This window comes from Eucalyptus grandis, chromosome 3 (genome assembly GCF_016545825.1).
Source record: "Eucalyptus grandis isolate ANBG69807.140 chromosome 3, ASM1654582v1, whole genome shotgun sequence".
Classification (NCBI taxonomy): domain Eukaryota; kingdom Viridiplantae; phylum Streptophyta; class Magnoliopsida; order Myrtales; family Myrtaceae; genus Eucalyptus; species Eucalyptus grandis.
This window is the reverse complement of record NC_052614.1, coordinates 51,469,127-51,491,364: the sequence shown is the minus strand read 5'-3', so window position 1 is coordinate 51,491,364 and position 22,238 is coordinate 51,469,127.

Below are 22,238 nucleotides of genomic sequence, written 5' to 3'. Positions count from 1 at the left end.
CCGGACCCATTTAGTACTCTACACTTGAGGTCCTCCCAACAAGGATTGAAATGAAGACCGCAAAAAGGGGAGCAAACTCTTTTACCATTAAGGTCAACAATTTGTTGGTAAATTTGAAAACTTCTAAATTTTTGAAGGATTATTTCAATGATGTGGTGTTGGTTTAAACATAATTGGCAAAATTTCATTAGATAGTCACTTAATGGATTTTGTATTTGGGTCGAGAAATTTCAATTGGAATCACCTCATACACTAGAGTTTCAATTTCTTTTGCTGTAGCTGACTGGAATATGGACAGTTCTTGTAGTGGATACATTATTTAGAGCGTTCGGGACGTTGTCACATCACCGTCATATGCTTATGATGTAATTAAGCATAGATTTTAAAGAAAACAAGTTTACCGGACTAGGTACAATAATAAAAAATGCAACGATCCGATTGCGGAATCTGTTAACGGTTCAACGAACTCGCCCCTGATGAGGTCTATTTGAACCAAATAGAATATTTATTATCTTCAATTTTAATAGATCCAAGCTAAAGCCAAACTAATCAATGATGAACATCAGCAAAATCCTCACATATGATAAGAAGGTATCATGAAAGGAAGCACCTCAGCTCCATCCATGGACATAGAAGCACCTCTTTTTTAACTGTAATGAGAAGAAGCACCTCAGCTCCATCCGCGGGCATTCCTCACATATGATAAGAGGGTATAATTTTTATTTTATTTTTATAATGAAAAGAAGCGCGTCAGCTCCATCCATGGACACCAATCGTTCGCATCAGTTACTTTCTCTTTTTAGGTGTAAAAAGAGGAGGGACATTCTTCTTTCCGTGCTGAACCACATTTTCCAACGCCTCGGCAGAATATCCTCGCCACCAATTAATTAAACCCAATGCCCAGCAACTTCTCCCCTTTTCCTCGTCAAGTCAAATGTCAACGGAGGCCTCCGTGGATAACGTCGGATTTAGTGATCATACACGAGTCAATGCCAAGCAAATATTATTACAATCGCTCCAAAAGAAAAATATTTAGATGTATCGAGACGTCCATGATCCCCCATGTATTACGACCATTGATTTTGGTTACGATCGTGCAATGATTAGGATTGTCAAACGAGTGAGTTGAATCATATTTGGATTGGGTCGAAAATGATTAGACTTATATTGATCAATTTAACTCGTTTTGATCAATTTTCCTGTAATATAAATTTAATAACACATACCCGACTCGATTCATACTATTAAAACATATTAATATTTAACTCAATACATAAAAACTCACTCCTACTAATTTAATCCACTTTAAGCTCTTCATTTGCGCACGTGCACACACATATATTACTTGAATAAAAACTTCACATTAAATTAAAAATACATTAAACAATAAAAAATTAGTAAATAAAATTAAAAAGTGAAAACCTTAAACCGAAATACTTTTGAAAAATTCTCGATAAGAAAATGTTTGATTAATTAATGATTGACTTAAAAATAATATATGTTTATAACGAATCCTCTCGGATGCGAGAATGCGTAACTTCTTAATTGTGATCTAGTAAATTAAAAATTACATTATAATGTTTAGAATTTCTATTTCGATATCGATTAAATTTCGATCTAGACAACATCGAGCTTCCTCTAAAAGTACTTCTCTGATATGTGTATGGATATTTATCTACCAAAAATATTTAAAAATATGTATAATTTTTAATTATTTTAAAAAATTGAATTTTTATTTATTATTTATTTTCTTTTCTTTTGTTCTTTATTTATCTTTTTCATCTTTTCTCTTTTCCTTCTTCTTCTTCCTTCTTCTTCCCCTTGTTCTTCTGCCGACGCCAACAGGCCGAGCTCACTAACTGGAGCTCCATCGCAACCAAGGCCAACAAGCTTCGGCTCCACCGAGGCCTTCGAGCTCACGGCTCACCAGATCCAGGTGAGCTCGAGCTCTGTCACGGCTGGCAAGCTCGTGGCTCACTAGATCCAAGAGAGCTCTGGCTCCGCCAAGGCTGGCGAGCTTGCTGCTCGCCCAATCTTGACAAGGCGAGCTCGCCTATGGCCATTGCCAGCCTCCCCGTCGCCATCTCCACCACCATGTACCCGAGCACCCAAACGTCTGGGGCCGAGCTCGAAAAATTGGGAGAGGTCAAGGTCAGCCATGCCGCGAAGGATATGTAGACCATGGAGCGGGGCGGATGGTGGTGGAGCCAGGCGGAGACAGTGGAGGTGCTGGTCGGGGTCGAGAGGTTGACACCGTAAGCTCTAGTAATTATTTGGGCCGGGATGCACAAAGCTCGCATGGGTTGCACCCGTCGCTCGGTAATGTATTTAATCGCTCAAGTTAAAATTAGACTTACTGCAATTTTCAAGCTAAGATTTGTTTACACGCTCCTATGGATTGTCTTGAATTGTATTCCACTACACAACAAGTCAAATATCGAGTGGTCGTATATCTCACACTTTCATACACCCATTTGGAGTTTATAAATACGTCTACAATTTGGAAGGAAAATGTTGAAGAGCATCGTAATGGCACTTGTCAAATAACTGGTTCGGAAAAGCTTTGCAATTTTCAGAAATCGACTTTCCTCCATTATGGGTAACCGATATTTTGAAAATAAGTATATCTTTTAAGTGCAACAAAGTGTTGGCCAAAATGATAATAGAATTTGCTCCCCTCCTTGCGGTCTTTAATTCAAGCCTTGTTCAGAGGACCTCAAGAGAAAAATACTAAATCAACCTAGTTGATATGGAGGAGTGCCTCAGAGTAGGATAAATATATTCTATTTTGTATTGATTTTTGCCCAAGAAAGAATAAGATCGAATATATTAGGGATGTAGCATGGATAAAAATATCACATAGGATGTGAGATATTGATAGGATTTTTATATCCATGGTATAATTTTTTTTTTTTTGAATAACAAGCTTTATAAATTAATAAAATAAAAATAATATTTCAATTCTAATATAAAATGTTAAAAATAAAAAGTATAACAATTTTTATTTTAATCATTCATATTAATATATACATCAATTTATTTTTTTATACAATATATATTATATATAATTTATTTATGTTTGTTCTATATTTTAGGTATATTATTATAATTTATGATTTAATAAAAAAATTTCAAGGAATGATAGAAGGGTATTTAAGAGAATAAAAATAAAATAAAAATAATAGTTGAAAATAATATAAAATAAATAAATAATAATAAGTATAAAAGAAATAAATAAGATTAAAGTGGAAGAATCCAGATTTTAAATGAACAAATTTCAAACTTGAAAAGGATTCTTCTAATCTTGAAGAATGAGGGGGTAATGAGATTTCTTTGAAAAACCTGTACACTCTTTGTCTCCTTCTCCTCCATATTCCTAATTCATATTGAAGTTTCAAGACTCCTCCATAATTTTTTTTTTTAATATTTTTTTCATGTTAAAGCTTCACATAAACAGTGGGAGAGTTGAAATTCCTTCTCCTCCATAACTTTGCGGTCCTATAACAAGAGACTGATGCTCCTATCCTCCATAGTTATGTGATTTACGTTGACACTTCATGAAATAGCAAGAGAGTTGAAGCACTATAATTTTTAGGATCGAGAAGGTGAATTATAATGTTTTCTCTCTCTTACTAAATTTGGCATTCGTTGGCTGATCAACCTCATCGATATTGTTGGTGATCATGTACATTTCTTATCATAGTCAAACTTGTGGTTCTAAAATATTGCAATGAGCTCCTTCGCTATTTAAGATTTAGATTATTACCATATTTATTTGTACATTGTCAGGTTCATTTACAGTAATATGACATTCATACTAAATAGTGACGGTATAGGATGCGAAAGTATTCAGCTCTATTATTGTAACTCATAAAATAATGAATATGATATAACAAAATCCCTAGATTTCTAATCTTATCATATTTGGTCTTATCACAACTAAAAATCCATAAGATCAAAGACAATCTTAAGATTGCCTAGAGAGGTGGATAGTGTGTGCCGACAACATTTCCACAAATTGGGTTCGTTTGGGAGTAGCTTCTCAAGGCTACTTTGAAGCCCCAAGGATCTTTGGGCCAAGTATGGGGTGTTTGGCAAAGAATTTTCAAAGCCCCTTTGCAAAATGTTAGCCTTGTGAAGGTTGAAAGCACAAGGCAGGTGGGGGGCTGTCTTGGGCTTTCAGCATGCCGAAAATGCTGAGGGTGAGGGGCTAAAAAAAAATTTCTTCCCAAATTATCCTCGTTGATTCTTCATTTTTCCGGTTTTGCCCTCTCATCGTCTTCTTCTTCTTCCGCGAGTGGATGCTGTTCATCTTCTTCACGGAGACAACCTTGCTCGTGTCAGCCACTGTGCCGGCAGCCCTCGACCGCGCTAGCACCACCCGCACCGGCACTTGAGCCGCCGACCACCGCGACGCTAGCCCTCGACCGCGCCAAACCACCTGTGGCCGGTGACCCGCGAGCCCTCTCTCGCTCCACCGCGCCGCGCTCCACCAGATCTGAACCCGATTGGACCGTTGCCCCTTTCGAACCACACCTGCAGTAGATCGTGAAGCTCATCGCGCCGATCTCGCTCGACGATCGCGTCACCGCTGACTGCTACTCGCCTCCGCCCGATGCCGTCGTCAATCAGCAGCTCGCGACCCAGCACTTGAGGCCCTCATCGCTCAACTGCTGCTGTCCCGATCTCGCTACTTGAGTGCCCCGACACCTGCAGATTTGAGCTCGCCTCCGCCCAACACCGTCGCCGCCCAGCAGCCCACGACCCAACGCCTGACTCCGCCACGCCGACCGACGTTTCCACTCGCCGTTTGCAGGACCTCCGCCTTAGCAGCTTGCCTCCGTCGTGCCTATGCCCACCGTCCTCCGCTCGGTCACCGACCCTCGTGCCTCGTTGTTCCCCCTTCGCCGGAGCCCGACGCCACTGCACCTTGGCACCACCGCCCGCGAGCGATCACTTGTGAGGTCCTCCCGCAACCCCGATGCCCCGGGATCTAGGTCACGGCGGGGTCGCCGGAGGTTGAGGCGGTGTCGCACGACCTTGCCACCCTAGATCTAGGGTGGCCGGAGGTCGCGACGGCGTTGTGTGACCTCAGGCGGCCTTTGCCAATGGTCTTTGGGGTCGCTCGACCCCGGGTAGCCCTCCCCAGTTGTGTGCAGGGTTGCCTGAGTCAGATGTCGGCGACAAATTTCGATCGCCGCGGTCGCTTGCCCTTGCCGATCAATTTTTTATTTATTTTTCTTTTGATTATTTTTTTTTATCACAAAGTCCTTTGTAAATGTAATTCCCCCAAACACCATTTTGCTCAAAGGTACTTCACAAAGAGCTTTCAAATTACAATTTACCAAACACAATTTGCATTTTGGAAAATACCTTTGGCTCAAAGGTTTTTGCATTTTCCTAAAGACTTTCCCCAAAAGCTTTCCCAAACGCACCCATGGTCTAACTCGCTAAACCAAAAAAAAAAAAAAAAAAAAAAAAATCTACGCAATAAGACAATATGGTAACTCTCGATGGGAAAGAGAAATGATGAAGTAATGGTGGGAAATCTACTGGCCACAAATTTCTTAGAGGAAACCTGTACACTTATTTGTATGGTTTCTACTCTCAATTCTACACCTTCCTTTTATAGGATCAATTTTGGTGCTACAAACCTCTTCTTTGGAAGTAATCTCTCTGAAAAATTCTTTTTTTTTTCCCTTGAAGTCTACAAAGTTGTTACGTAGCGAATGTTTGAACAATTTTTACAATGATATATATATATATATATATATATATATATATATATATTGGTAAAGATTTTTACAATGATATTTTCATCCTTTCATTCATCGAAAATTTTCAAATGCTAGTTTTCTTTTTTAAATATTCCCAAACACACGAAAACATATTCTTCAATTACACATCTAATGCAAGTATATTCGTTTATCACCCACTGACCGAACTCTCTTGAATTTTACGTAATTGTCCAATAAATCGTATGATTTTTTTTGGAGACTTTTTATAAATTCAGTGTTGTCACAAACATAACACAAATGGCAAATCATACACTGATTGGAGTGACCAAATGTATTATTTAATAAGATAAGAAATTTGGAATGTGCAGTATTATTTACTAGATAATCAATGTGTTATGCTCTAATTTGATCATTTTGATATGATTGATTACAGTAGGCAAGCTTTAATGGGCCTATTTAATTTGAAATTAACTTAACACAGCGTGGAATCCTCAGCAAGAATTTGCCTCTAGAAGTTGTAGCTTATATCTTATGCAGTAAAACTCTGCAGTATATTTCAGTAGGCAAGCTTTCATTGGCCTATTTAATTTAATTTTGAAATGAACTTAGCACAGTGTGGAACCAATAACAAGAATTGCCTCTAGTAGCTGTGGCTTATATCTTATGAAATAAAATTCTGCATTACATATTAACTATATATATTCATTAATTCAAATATTATAAAAACAAGCAGAATCTTTCATTTTTGTTTTTTGTTTTTTGGTCGGAGGAGTTCTCTTATAGAGAGCAATATCTATATGAGGTGTGTCTCAATTTCTTTTTCTTGTTTCTTTTGGTTTAAAATGGGTGTCGCAACTAAATTTTTAAGCAACAAAAATTGGCTAAATAAGACAAAAATGACCATACTTGTACTTTCGGTTGCCCCTCTTGCAAATTCGGTATGTGGCCGGACGGTCACTATTATTCTCGAGAGTAACAGTGACTGTTACCCTAGTGTCACAGGCCAACAGTTTCCTTGGCCGCGGAAGGGCCCGTGCGGCGCCTGACGAGCGGAATTCGCCAGGCCAACCTTCCTTCTATAGCTGCTCCAACAAACGATATGATGAATGCTTCTTCGTACGAGATCCTACCACGCCCAGCTTCACTTGGGCATCCAGTCCATCGAGTGAGACGGAAAATCTCTTTAAGCTCAACAATTGGTTTTGGCCTGCCATGGCCTAGTCAGGAGAGCGGCATCAGCTCCCGACCAGTTTGTGCACGGGAGGCCAAACCCGCCTTTAGAGCTCCTAAGTGATATATTTCTTCTATCCTAGAACTCCTAGCATAAGTCGTCCTGATGCTACTCCCACGGATCAGTTGTGTTCATCCCTTCTATCCCCCCACTCTTCACTCAATAACCCCAAGTACCACTCACAAGTGTCACGAGTATGGGAGGATTCACGAACCGTGACATTCTCCCCCACTCGAGTTCGCAACGCCCTTGTTGCGATTTGTTTAGTCGCTTCATTGTGTCCCTTAACTATTGATGCGCCACTTTTGGGACTTCACATCAAATGGTCACGCTCACCCAACAAAACAGGTTTTCCTCCATTGATAGTCTCTTTAGATCTTAACTACTCGGCCCTTCTCGGTCACCTGCGCTTTCTTTGGCAAGTGTGGCATTTTTCGCCAACCGCATCTTTTGGCAGCATCATTTTTGCCTACTCAACTTCTTTGACCCTAGCAGACCAAATGGTGGTTCTTCCATTGTTGAAAACATGGTAGCAGACATCTTCTTCAAATTTACTGATCGATCCAGGAACGTTATCCCTATTCAGCAAGGGTTCGGTTCATCTCCAACTCCCTATTAGCTCGACGAGGAACCGATTCGTACTAGCACCCATTGCCATCCTAGGAGCAGAGAGCCCATCTTTGTTTGAGAATCTTTTGCCCCGACCATTCACTTTCCGCCCACTAGGACCGGTACCACTAGTACTTATTAGTTCGACCCGCACTAAAGCGAGAAGTTCGATTCTCCGACTCACTCACTTACTGGAGGGATTCCTGCTCTGATACCACTTGTCACGGGCCGACAGTTTTCTTGGCTGCGGAAGGGCCCGTGCGGCACTTGACGAGCAGAATTTGCTAGGCCAGCCTTCCTTCTATAGCTGCTCCAACGAACGATACGGTGAATGCTTCTTCGTACGAGATCCTACCATGCCCAGCTTCACTTGGGCGTCCAGTCCATCGAGTGAGACGGCAAATCTCTTTAAGCTCAACAATTGGTTTCGGCCTGCCATGGCCTAGTCAAGAGAGCAGCATAAGCTCCCGACCAGTTTGTGCACGGGAGGCCAACCCCGCTTTCAGAGCTCCTAAGTGATATATTCCTTATATCCTAGAACTCCTAGCACCAATCGTCCGGACGCCACTCCCACGGACCAATTGTGTTTGTCCCTTCTGCTCCCTCACTCTTCACTCGATAATCCCAAGCACCACTTACAAGTGTCATGAGTACGGGATGATTTATGGACCGTGACACTAGCGTCACTAGAATGATAATGCGTTTTTTTGAATCTGCAAGAGTTATGTTTGTAGATACCGTGTTCAAATAAATGTCACGAGAGTGAGACCACAATTCCCCTGACACAAACAAAATAATTTGGGCTGTCGTGTCTTTTGAAAAACACGAGATTCGAATGGCAACCAATCAAAAATCAACAAGATTGCACCATGCCATCGAGTCAAAGCATTAATTACCTTAATGAGGTTACTACAACCGTACATTAGTCAATCGACAGATAAAAACATTAGGTCGAGGACAGCCCTCTGCGGGGCCTCGGCAATCGAGGGTTCATTCACCTTGCCCTGTTTCTAGATGCAATTATTAAAAAGTTACAAATGAGAGTGCCTTGTTCTACATAAAAAAAGTTAAAGAGTGTATGGATCAATATTTATGTGTGGAAATCTTCTAACATTACAATTATAGACAATGGGCTAAGTAGGCTTGACCCTACAATAATATATCTTTTGAGGAAGTATTTATTCACTTTTGACTTTTCTCAAGGGATTAGTTTCAACTCTAAAGATCAAAATAAATTCGTGGATTTTTTGTCTCATTTTTTATTAAGTCATGTTGATTTTACTGTCGGTGTAACTGGGTAACCAGAGCCTTGCACCTGCTGTGAACTCAAGACACATGCATGGTACATACGTTGAAACTATGAAGGAGAAAGAGGAAAGGAAAGGGAAGAAAGGGCGAAAGAGGAAAGGAAAGGAGAATCTCCAGCGGCGGTGCTTTCCTTGTTGTCTGCTAATACGGGATTGTGTCTTCCCTGATCTCACGGCGGATTCTCATGGCGGGTGGCATAAGAAAAAGAAGAAACGCAGCATCGCCACTCCCTCGTCCAATTTTTGGACGGTCCATAACAGCAACATGATCCTCTCTCTCTCTAAAGCAATAACACCAACATGATCCTCTCTCCCGGTTCGGAAGATAAATTAGCAAATTTAGATAGATTTCATCAAAACAGACTTGAAAATTAACAAGTTTGTGAAAAAAAGAAAAAGAAAAAAAAAACTAGAGCACTGGAATGGAAAAGAAGAAAAAACCAAGGTCTAACAAGGTCAACTGTCGCCTTGGCTAGAGGACGGCAATGAGAGATTTGTGACCATCGCAATATGTCATTTGATTATTGTGAAATTAAGTCAAGCTATTTGCAAGTAGTTTGGACTTGACTAATTAATTACTCATAACAACTAGTTTAATTTGTACTCGAACTCAAGCTACTTGAGCTTCTTTTGAGTGGAGCTTGAGGTTGCCCATGCTCAACTTAAGAAGACATTTTTTCACAAGATCAACTCGAATAAAATGACTAACAAGACTGAGTGACTGACTTATGCATCATTAAAAGTATGATATTTTGAAACTTCATGTTTTTTGGGCGTAAATTGCTACGATATACTGTCTACGTTTCGTGACTTAGGCTTGTACTCATCATTAATAAGAAGTAATTTGGTACAGGTATCTCGCAGCAGTTTCAATCGTAAAAAAAACTGCGTTATAAATTTTATAAGATGTTTGACAAACGCATATAGCTATATAATCTATATTAACTGGAGTAGCTTATTGTGGTTAGACAGCTCAATACTTATCACGGGCTTGGCGCTCCTGTAGGCCCTACCAGCTCCACGAGAGCCAAAAGGCCATATTTACAAGGACAGGCCTAGCCCGTTTGGGCTTGAGCTAGGCCTACCTAGCTCGCATGTCATTTTCACAAATATAACAATTGAGACTAAAGTTTACAGGGAAAATCTCAAGTAGCGGCGCCTAGTTTGTGCGACCCAGTCGACGCCCGAGGTTGCCCGACCTCAGGCCACCTCGCCTAAGGTCGCGTGACCTCATGCGAGACTTCCCGACAGCCAGATTTAGCTGCTCGCAGCTGAGCGTCGCCCGATTTAGCTTCACAATGGAGCACAAGTCCAAGAAGACGATGAACAGTATTTTTTGAGGGCAAAAGGGCAAATCATAATTATCAATAAGGGCAATATTGAAAAGAAAAAAAATCATTAAACCTCATACTAGCATTCCAAATACTAGCATTTGGGAAATGGAGCTTCAAAAATGTGAATCAAACGCAAAATATTTTTCTCAAGGAACTTTGGGGGTAAAATAAAGCCCATTGGGAAAGCCAAAGCAAATGGGGCCTTATCAAAATATGATTGACATGCATGATAAACAATAGAATGATAAGGTTAAGTGTTTCAAACAATCTGAGCAAGAAAATTCCAAATTCTTATTGGGTATAACTTTTCAGTCGATGCCCCGTTACCTCGATTTTTACACTTGTGGAAAGCCTGCAAAACAATTGTTTAAAAAATATGGTTTGAATTTAAAAAAAAAAATGTCAATATTGCGAATTTTTAAGTATTGAACCAAACCGTTGGTAATGATATTTCCTTTTATGAAAACTGATTGTTGCGATTGTTTAAGTAATTTAGATAATTAGAAAACTCCAACTATCGGAGGCAGACTGGAGAGGAAGAGAGCTTTTATGGAAGAGAGGAGACTAGTTTTGAAAGAGAGCCTTCCCCAAGAGAAAGACCTAACAGAGTATGTGAAAGAGGGTGTAGCATTATATAATGTTTTGAATATAGTAGAGTGGTGGCTCGATTTTAAGGTTGAGTTGATAAATGGGTATTTAGGTAAAGGCTATCTCATAAGGTCAAACTATCTGAATGGGAAAATATTTTATAAAAATGATATTTATATATTTTTTAAATCAAGTTGGACCAAATTTTGATCGGGCATAATTTTAAAATTCGATGTGCCATTGAAACGAATTTTGCATTTACGAAAAGCCCATGAATCAATTATTTAAAGAAGGTGGCTTGAATTTCAAACAAAAAAACGCTAGGACTTCAAATTTTCTAGAAAATTAATGGATCAACCACCACTGCCATCACCACCACGCTACCCTTGTTTGCATGGGGTTCGAGAATCTCACGGCTATTCTCAAATATGACATGATGTGAGTATTTCTTTTTTTTTCTTCTTCTGATTCTAGTATAATTCATTTTTCCATTTATCTTTTCTTTGGAGACGTAATACTCAGCTATGAAAATGTTGATTCCTAAAGTTATTTATTTACTTAGAACGTGATGTAATGTTATCAAACCGAATTTTATCAGATTTTGATGAAAAAAACTCTAAATCTCAGATGGTCAAGCATTTCAAACGATGTGATTTGTAAAATTTTGAAAAAAATTGATATCTATAAATTTTTTAAACCAAATTGGACAAAATTTTGATTGAGCACAACGGCGTCTCATTTAATCTATTTTTGCTCCGACGGAAAGCATGTGAATTAAATGCTTAAAAGAGATATCATGACTTGGTGAATGAAGTGGATTTTGATGAATCCTAGTCCCGTGCGATATATTCTCGCCTATATAGACTGCTCTTTCATGAAAACCCAATTCATCATGACCCCTTTTCCAAAAACCAAAAACCCTCAGCCATGAATCGTCTTTTTCGTAGCCTTTTAGACCGTGTTCCCCGCCCTCTTCTTCCTCCTCCTCCTCCACCAATCCGGGCCTTGTTCAAAGCTTTTCATGGTCACCTTGGTTGTCCTCCACTAGCATGACATTTACTCCATCATCCAATGTTCGGGGGCCTAGCCTTTCCGGCTTGCTACCCCCGACCTTATGCAAGCGGAGTAAGTAATTCTGCTTTCATTATTCGTTGCTCTTGTTCAAAGCTTTTCATGGTCACCTTGTTCATCCTCCACTAGCATGATCCATCATCTAATGTTCGGGGGTCTAGCCTTACTGGCTTGCTGCCCCCAACCCTATGCAAGCGGAGTAAATAATTATGCTTTCATTATTCGTTTCTTCTTCATCCTTTTTCCTTCCTTACACCGGAAGGGCATTGTACCAATGTCCGGATCCCATCGCTTGGGGAAGTAAGAATACACATGTGAGCCTCAAAGACATGATCTCTTGAAAGTTTGAATTCAAATCAAATTCAATTTCTAATCTACAAGATGAATGTACTAAGACGCTCATTAAAGATAACTCCTAAAAGAAAGAAACTTAACAATGAGATATGCTAATTAAATAAAACAAGGCCAAATCTATTACTATAGCCTAAAGCCCCAAAACTAGGTCAAGATCTATTTCCAAGCTATTTTCTAAATTTTGATATTCAGCAAATTCTCCAATTTTTTATTAAAAAATATTTTTTAAATTTAATTAATTTTTTAAAAGTAATACTTTATTCTGACTCTGTCCAAAAGTGGGCTGATTTCACGCTCTCCATCCAATGCTCAGGCCTAATTTTGGCCCGAGTCCACATTAAGGTCCGATTGGACTCCAAGGACGCGGGCCAAATTCCCTGGTTCGGTCCACATGTGAATAACCAAATTTGGGCTACCCAAGGACAAGTCGCAAGTGGGCCCATTAATCAAGCCCCCTTGCTTTCATAACAATCCCCAGCCCAATCTATCTAACTTAATAAGGCTAAATAAAGCCCAAGATCACTAAAGGACAAAGCCCAACTCACTATGTCAACTGGCCATTTCAGCCGAATCCCTCCCGCAGGCCATCTCCAGTCTCCATCTCCCTCGTCTCCTTCCCAGCATCCTAGGAACGAGCGGCCCCAATTTCAGTTATCAGACCGACACTGTCGCTGCCATGTTATAGGCAACCGCCGGCTACCCTTTGTAAACTTCCTATCTCCACCAAACGACACCTCGCCAACCACAGGAACACAACCAGTAGCACGCAGAGCCGCTACACAACCAAAACATATGGAGAGAAAGGGAAGCGATGAACGAAGCAGCACGCCAGTGACCAGCAATGAAAACCATGGAAGCATGACACATAGACTAGAGAAACACCAAGGGCGTGCATGGAAACACTCAAAAAGTGTTTCCTAGACACTTCAGACGGAAAGTGTTCCCGAACAAAAAAGGAACAAACGCGTTTGGTTGCGTTTTTGTTTTTTTTTTTTTTTTTTGTTTCTAACGAAATAAAAATGAAAAAACAAAAAAAAAGTTGTTTCTCCCGAAAGAAACACTTCTGAAGGAACAAAAGAACAAAATCACTCTTCTCTCTCTTCTTCTTCTTTCTTCTTTTCTTCTTTTTTTTTTTCTTCTTTTTCATTTTGGCCGGTCGCCGGCCTCGGCCATGGCCGACACGGCCGGCGACCGGCCGTCGAGGCTCGGCCTCGCCCGGATCCGGCGAGGCCGAGCCTCGCCTTGGCCGGGCGAGCTCGGGCTCGCCGGATCTGGGCGAGCTCGAGCTCGCCCAGCCCATGGCGAGGCTCGGCCTCGGGGATCGGGCGAGCCCGAGCTCGCCCAGCCAAGGCGAGGCTCGGCCTCGCGCCGGCGAGGCCGAGCCTCGCCCAACCAGGCTGTCTCGGCCGCCGTGGCCGGGCGAGGCCGCCGCCCCGTCGGCCGGTTGTCGGAGGCCGGTGACCGGCCGAAGAAAAGAAAAATAAAAGAAAGGAAAAATAAAAATAAAAAAAAATGTTTAAAAAATTAAAAGAAACAAAAAAATAATAAAATTTACCAAACGTGTTTCTGTTCATTTTTTATTCCCTGACCAAACGTTACCAAACGTGTTCTTTGTTCAAAACTTCCCCTAACAAACACTTTTTTGTTTTTGTTCCTGTGAACAAAAAGAATGTAAACAAATCCATGCGCACCCCAAAAGTCCCCTGGGTTATTTTCGGTTTCAGATTCAGACCTCAGGAAACATAAACGATATGCATGAATTGAAGGTTCCTACTGTGATTTACACACGTGATGAACACTTCTGCTATAAGAATTTAAGAAACTCTTTCTTGAGCACGTGTATTTTAACTCTATTGAGACATTCCAAGGAACAATATACATGGACTCATAAGATTGAATCTAATCTAACAATGATATTTCGAATATTTAAATGACGACTTTTATCATCGAGATTCAATCTATTATGATATGCAATATAAATCCTTTGATTTAACCCAAGTATAACGTTTCAAACTTAAAATTTTTCCCATAAATTTCATTGAAAGCTGATGGTGAATTAAGATGGTAAGTTATCAAGTTAGGGACAAGATTGAAATTTAAATGTAAGACTAACCTCTAATGCTTGAAATCATAATTTCTTAGATCCCTAACTCTTCTCAAATTCATATGAAAGCCTTCCCTATTTTTGGCAAGCTAAACCATTCTCACCCACTAAAACCTTAGCTTAGGCAAGCAAATCCAATGCGGATAATTAATTGCTGTAACCAATGGAAGGAAAAAAAAAAACCAATTTTCATTCAAGGATATGATCTCTAATTAGGATATGACTAAATAGGATGTGATATGAATGTAAATCCAAAATAACGTTTGGTCATTCGGATTTTTAATTAAGATAAGACTGGATAGGATAAGATAATATATGATATGAAATCCATTGCTTTTGCTATATCCAATCCATTGTTTTGTGAATCACAACAATAAAATTAGATATATTCACATCAAATCATATATAATTTTTGGTATAAAAGGTATATTAGTGCAAATGAATCTAAAAGTTCACAAATGGAGATGGTAAAAATCTTTCACAATACTATTCGCTAATTTTTTTTTTGCACATTTTATTTTATTTTTCCTCTCTTTTTAAAATTATTTTATTTATTCTTTCTTTTTCCCTCTTCCATCATTCTCATATAAAAATTTATGTAATATTAAACTACACTAATATACCTAAAATACAAAAACACCTAAAATATGTAATAAATATAAATATATTTTTGTATTTATATATTGATTTTACATTATAATATAGAATTAAAGTCAAATACATACATAAAAATGAGATTACATTAAAAAATTATTTTTTTATTTTTCGTTATTTTGAATTTCTTATATTAGAATTCAAATATTATTTATATTGAAATATAATTTCAGTTTTATTAATTTAATAGGTTTGTTATTCAAGAAAATAACTTTCTTATTATGGATCTTAGAAATTTTATCCATCTTTATCTCACATCTCCTAGAGGATAATTTTATCCGACTTATATCTCTCATATATTCATCTTTATCTTATATTGAGTAGGCATCAAATGTAGGATATGATAAATCTTATCATATTTCAAATTTTATCCTACCTACCAAATGTAACCAACCTATATTTGTCAGCCTATGAATCTAAGTGTCTTTATATATTTTTTTGTCCAACGATAATTGTATAAATATCTTTTTGAAACTGGTAATAAATCTAACTATGATGTTTCATTTATTTGACTCAATTGCATGCTTTTCTTAAAGACGACGACAATTGGCGGCATACTCTCTGAGTGAACAAGAACTTCACAAAACAAGAAGATTAACGCAGAAAGAGTTATTTGTATTTTTGTTTTTGGGGATGAACAACGTTTATTCTTCCTCAGTCGGACGATCCATCGTGCATGGATAATTCAACAAACTTTCTGCTCTTCTTCTCGAGCCCCCAACAAAAACTTGAGGACCACATCGTTTGGACAACTTTGAGGGAAGAAGGGGAAAAAAGAACTTTTTCTTCAATACTATATGCGATAAATTTGACTTACACGAGGCAATCTTAGCTTTTATTTACGTGACATTTGCAGATGATATTATAATTCATATCTTCGGAAGGGAAAAACAATTGTTAAAGAGAAAATGTAAAAATGGGAATGGAGAGTTTAAGATGGTAAGCTCGGTTGAAATTTTTAGTAAAACATCCTCGCCCACTTGCATTGATCGTCCAGTGTCGAGCTTTATCATTTTTATAAGAACATAGATTGAACTTTTGGTTTAAAGTGAATAAGTTTGCAAAAGAGCCCTAAAGGATTTTCAAGTAACGAGGGGGTGAATTTTTAAGTCTACCCAAAGTTTTTACAAAAAGGAGATAAACAAAATAATTGTAAATACTAGTTAAACGAAAACGCATTTAACGACGAGTTAATTACTCCAGATAACAGGTGTAGGGTATCGATCCCATTTTTGATCCTCGATCACTCAAGCCATTCTCTTCTTCTCTTTCGGTTATGTGAAAAATGAATGTCTTTAAATATATTAAATGAAGTATAACAAAGTAACAACGTGACAGATTTTCGTTTATCTTTTGTATAACTAATTACGTTCAATATAACGCGCAGGGGTAAACCAATTTAGTAGTTGCATAGTTTTAATACCTCCATCCTTGTACTTGCAATCTTATTTGACATACCAGTGCATTTATCACTGAACATTCGTGCAATAAATCTGGCCAAGTTCTGGTATTTTGATATTGCATTTATTATTTTGTCTCATGAAATGCTCATGGTTTCTTAAAATATCAATTGCGAAATATCGTTGTTCATTGGTCCAATCTATGATATTTCGACATGGAAAAAGAACATAATTGCACCAAATTGATGATACGTAGATGTTATAGGTAGTGTTTGCCATATACCTTTTATTTTTGATCAGATAAAATTACTTCCGAATGAGAGGCCATTTACTTTCATATTAAAATCTTGACAACGCAACTCTTACTCTTGCAATTGCAAGTATTGAGATTAATTTTTATTGACAGCTAAAATATGAGAAACATAATGCACTAAGAGTAAGAGCGGCACAATTTCTGATGTCATACTCTCATTTTGTCGAGTTCGTTCTCTACCACCCATGGTAGTTTCCCATCAAATTTCCCCAAACCCTAACCCAGCCCCTCATCCATCTCCTATCATCTGAATTTCACATCCCCATCTTCTCTGTTTCTCCGAGTGTTGATTCCCCAGCTTTCACCATGCCTTTTTTCGATCAAACCCTCTTCCGCCTACGCTGTTATCCACACGATGCTCCTGTTTCTTCCTCATAAGTGTGTTCATCTCATCGGCCCTACATGCAATCAATTTCAAGATCAGTTGCGAGAATTTGCAACAAATGCAGATTCCTATAGCTACCGACTTGGCTAAAAGAGAAGCCAGTTGACCTATCTAGTTACTGTAATAGACAATTCCTCTGGCTAGATTAGTCTCGCTCAACCATGGAACCTCCCGCACAGACTCCAGATCCTCACGAAGACGTACGCCTGGCTGCTTTGTGTAATCGCCTTGGTCGACTGTGGGCAGAACAGCGTATTGAAGTGTGGGATCAGGCTCCCTCACCTGAAAAAATTGAAGAATGCAAGCTCATTCTTGTGGATAAGGCCCTAACTCATAGCTCTATCAATTTTCAAGTTTTCCAAAATACTATGAGTAGAGCTTGGGGCATAGATCATGTTGAAATCACACAACCAGAGGCTGGATTCTATGTAATCAAGTTTAGAACTGAAATAGATAAGCAGCGGGTCTTAGATACTGGACCTTGGCATTTTGCCAATCATCTTGTCATACTCAAACCTTGGAAGCCTAATACTCCGTTACAATGCTATGATTTCTCCACTTGTGACTTTTGGGTCCAAGTTATCGGTCTCCCTTTAGAGAGATGCACATAAGACATTATCAGAAGAGCTGTTCGCCATGTTGGCAGGGTGCAAGAAGTTAAAATTGATGGTAAGGATGGTACCTCTCTTCGGACTAGCAGAGCATGGGTTGAGATTAGTGTCCTGGAACCTCTTAAATCGGGACAACTCCTCTGCTTAGAAGGCAAAAATTTCTGGTTAGATTTCAGGTATGAACGCCTTTCCCACTTTTGCTATTCGTGCGGTAAATTAGGACATTATGCCATGACCTGTAAAGATATTGCCTATGATGAGGAGAATTTTGAACGAAAAGACATAATGTACTTTGGTCAATGGCTAAGGGCAGAGGTACGGGAGCATAGCCCATTCTGGCTCACCTTTTATGCCTCACCTCAATCTCGGTCAGAGGCAGATGAAATAGTCCAAGAGACCCCCTTAATGCCTGTGAATGAGATTCCAGTGGATCAACCTCCTAGTAGCAAAGGTAAAGAAATTATCCAGTTTTCTGATGATGGCCAACCTTTTACTATGGCGAACCCGATCACTTGGTGTCAACATCCTCATGGTCCTTTAAACCTCCAAGCTCCGGTACCTTCGATCCCTACATACAACCACAACTTGGTTACAGCAAAAGGATCAGAAATCTCCCCAAAATCAAAGAAAATCATAAGCAACAAGTTAAGCACAAAAGCAAGTCCGATAAAAAGACTAAACGCTATAACCCACTGAAAGATGGACTTGATGAATATCATCTCCTGGAGACTCCAATCCTTGAAGTTGAAAGTACTAACAGCTTGAGCTATGGTGGCTGGCCCTAATAAGCCACCTAAAGACAAATGAAGATACTCAGTTGGAACTGTCAGGGGTTGGGCAACCCCCTAACAGTTTAAGCCCTAAGGGCGTTGGTGGCTCGGGAACAGGCCGATGTTCTCTTTCTAATGGAAACAAAGAATCGCGAAGTGGTGTTCGAAACTTCAAAAACAACTCAAATACCCAAACGACATTTTGGAAAATCCAATAGGCCTCGCAGGGGGACTAGAAGTGTTTTCGAAAGAAAGGATATACCTAGTAGTGAATCAACGACGCCGACTATGTTGATATGGTTTGGCGGAGGGGGAAAGTGGAACCATGATGTGCTTGACTTGTCTTCACGCGCCGGCAATTTTTTCAGCCATGACAATTCTTATGGAGAGCTCTGAAGCTCATCAGCCAATTTAACACCTTACCTTGGTTATGCATTGGAGATTTTAATGAGATTATATATCCGTGGAAAACACAAGGTAAGCAGCTAGCTTCTACACAGCGAATGCAATCTTTTAGAGAGATGTTAAATGATTGTCTACTGATGGATCTAGATAGCAAATGGTGTTCTTTCACATGATGTAATAACAGAGAAGGGGATGCTTTAATTAAAGAAAGACTAGACAGGGCTTTTTGTACTATGGAATGTCGACTTACCTTTCCAGCAACTGAAATCTTCGCCCTACCAGCCATCAGGTCAGACCACAGCCCACTCCTTTTGATGACAACTGCACCCCAACCTCGACGACGGAGAGGCTTTTTCTTTAAATCTTATTGGCTACAAGAGCAAGAGTGTCACTCAGTAGTATCAGCTGCCTGAAAAACTACTCAGAATCAGACTTTGAACTTACCTCAGAAGTTGACTAGAGTCTCGCAAGCCCTAACCAGCTAGAGTAGGTCCAAATTCAAGAATAGCCATCGTCAAATCAATGAACCGTAGCAACAAATTCAGAACCTAACCAATAACACAGATACTCATTATGCTAAATCCAGGATGGATGCTTTAAAGAATGAAATTCAGCACCTGCGGCAACAAGAAGAACAATACTGGGGAATGCGTTCTCAAGTAAAATGGCTAAAGTGGGGAGATAAAAACACTCAATTCTTTCATGCCACCACCATTCAGCGACAACAGCGCAACAGAATCGGTATGTTATTAAATGAAGATCAGCAATGGGTTAGAGATCCGAAATCATTATAGGACATGACACAGCACTTCTTTCAGAATTTATACACCTCGGTGGGTCAGCGAGACTATGGCCCAATCCTAAACCAATGCCTAGTGGTGGTGACTGATACTATGAATGCCTGTCTTACAGCCGAAGTAACTCCAGAGGAAGTCCGCAAAGCAACCTTTCAATTAGGAGCCACAAAAGCACCTGGCCCAGATGGTTTAAACGGTCAGTTCTATCAAGCTCATTGGGATATTTTACAAGATGACATTGTTAGCTCAGTTAAATAATTTTTTGCTTCGGGTATGCTAAACCCCACACTTAACAAGACTTTTATCGCTTTGGTTTTGAAAATATCTCACCCTGAAAAGCTGGACCAATATCGATCAATAAGTCTCTGCAACTTTTCTTACAAAATCATATCAAAGATACTAGCAAATCGTTTAAAGCCTTGGCTCCCGACCCTAATCTCTACGGAGTTGAGTGCTTTTGTCAGTGGACGCCAGATCCAGGATAACATTTTAGTGGTCCAGGAAGTTCTACATCAAATTCGAACACGGAAATGGAAGCGCAAAATTCAGGCTGTACTCAAACTTGACATGCAAAAAGCCTATGATCGTATCGAATGGGATTTTCTTCGAGATTATCTCTTGAGGATGAGTTTTCATGCATTCTTGGTCCAATTGGTTATGCAGTGTGTTACTACTGCTTCTATGGGTGTCAAACTAAATGGCGAACCTCTCCCTTCTTTTCCAATGAAGAGAGGTCTTAGGCAGGGCGACCCACTTTTTCCATATCTATTCATCTTAGTGGCAAATGTTCTCTCAACTCTCATACATCAAGCAGTGGACATGGGCAGCATTAAAGGCATTAAAATCAACATGTGTCATACCCTATCGCACTTATTTTTTGCTGATGATGCTATCTTTTTCATCGAAGGGAAAATGCTAGAATGTCATAATCTAGCAAATATACTAAACCAATACTGCTAAGCAACGGGACAAGACGTGAATCGTAATAAATTTGAAATCTTCTTTAGCTGTGCTTGTCTTAATGATATGCAGGAGACTCTTGCCAGAGAACTCAGAGTTCCAGTGATGACAAAGACAGGCAAATACCTTGGCATCCCATCAGACTGGGGGAAATCTAAAAAAGAAATGTTTTCCTGGATGTTGGCTAAAGTTCACTCGAAACTTGATGGTTGGAAAGAAAAGTTATTCTCCAAAGGCGGTAAGGAAGTCTTGATTAAAGCAGTTGTGCAAGCTATTCCATAGTACGCCATGTCTATCTTTAAAATCCCTATATCACTGTGCAAATCTATTGAACAAAAGATGGCTAGATTTTGGTGGCAATCTCAAGGAAACAAGTCAGGCATACATTGGCGGAATTGGGAAACCCTTAAAAGCCGTAAAGACATGGGTGGTCTTGGTTTCAGGGATCTTATCACTTTTAATAAAGCCCTCTTGGCCAAACAGGCTTGGCGGCTATTTCAACAGCCTACCTCTCTATGGAGTAGGATATTCAAAGGGCTGTATTTCCTGTTCAAAGACTTCGGACATGTGGATAGAGGTGCCCGACCCTTTTGGGGATGGCAAAGCATTTTACTAGGTTGAGATTCTATATCAAATAATCTCTAATGGTTGGTAGGCAATGGGCAGCACATAAAAGTCAGGGTGAATAGGTGGCTGTCAACAGGCATAATTAGAGGCCCTGCACCTAGGAATGAACCTACAATGGTAGCTGATTTCATATGTTCAGACTTATAGACATGGAACATTCCTTTGCTTTCTAGTAGTTTTGCCGATCACATAATTGCCGAAATCCTCAAAATTTAGATTAGACCACACTATACAGAGGATATACTGATTTGGGAAGGGCGATTTGTGAGAGCTAGTAGAAGCACCTAGAGGGGGCTGAATATGTTAAAAAATATAGTTACTTGTGATAAGAGAGCAATACTAAGCAGACAATAATAAAGACGATCTTCTTTTGTTAACAAAACAAATTATGATCAAAGTAAAGTAAAGAGTAGGGAATGAGAAAATGAACACAGAAATTATAGTGGTTCGGCTTATTCCAAGCCTACATCCATTCTTCCGTACTGGCAGCCCATTGGCTGGATTTCACTATGAACAAAAGAGTTGTTACAGCAAAGCTCTCCCTTGATTCCACAGTTTAGATACTTTACCACACTTCCTCAAGGTTTCTCAAGAATATAGACTCTCTTTTGCGTACAAGATTTCGCTCAGTAAATGAATTGATTAAGAACAAGGAGCTTCAGACTTTGGAATTCTTCTATCGCGCACACCCTTAAACAACTGAAATGTCTTCCTTATATACTCCTTTATGCCATCATACCCGTTGGCACTTACCAAAGGAATTCTTCCAATCTTCCCGTTGGACATAATCAATTAGGAAAATCTTCGAGCTATTTAAGGAACATGACGATAGTCCATCAATCATGCTCGCCCATACAATCAGGATCTTAGTTTCTATAAGTAGAACCTTCCAAGTATACTTCGCCAATCAACGAATCCATAATTCCCAAATCAGTCTAGATCAGAATAAAGGATTCCGACATGCTATATCCAACCAGAAA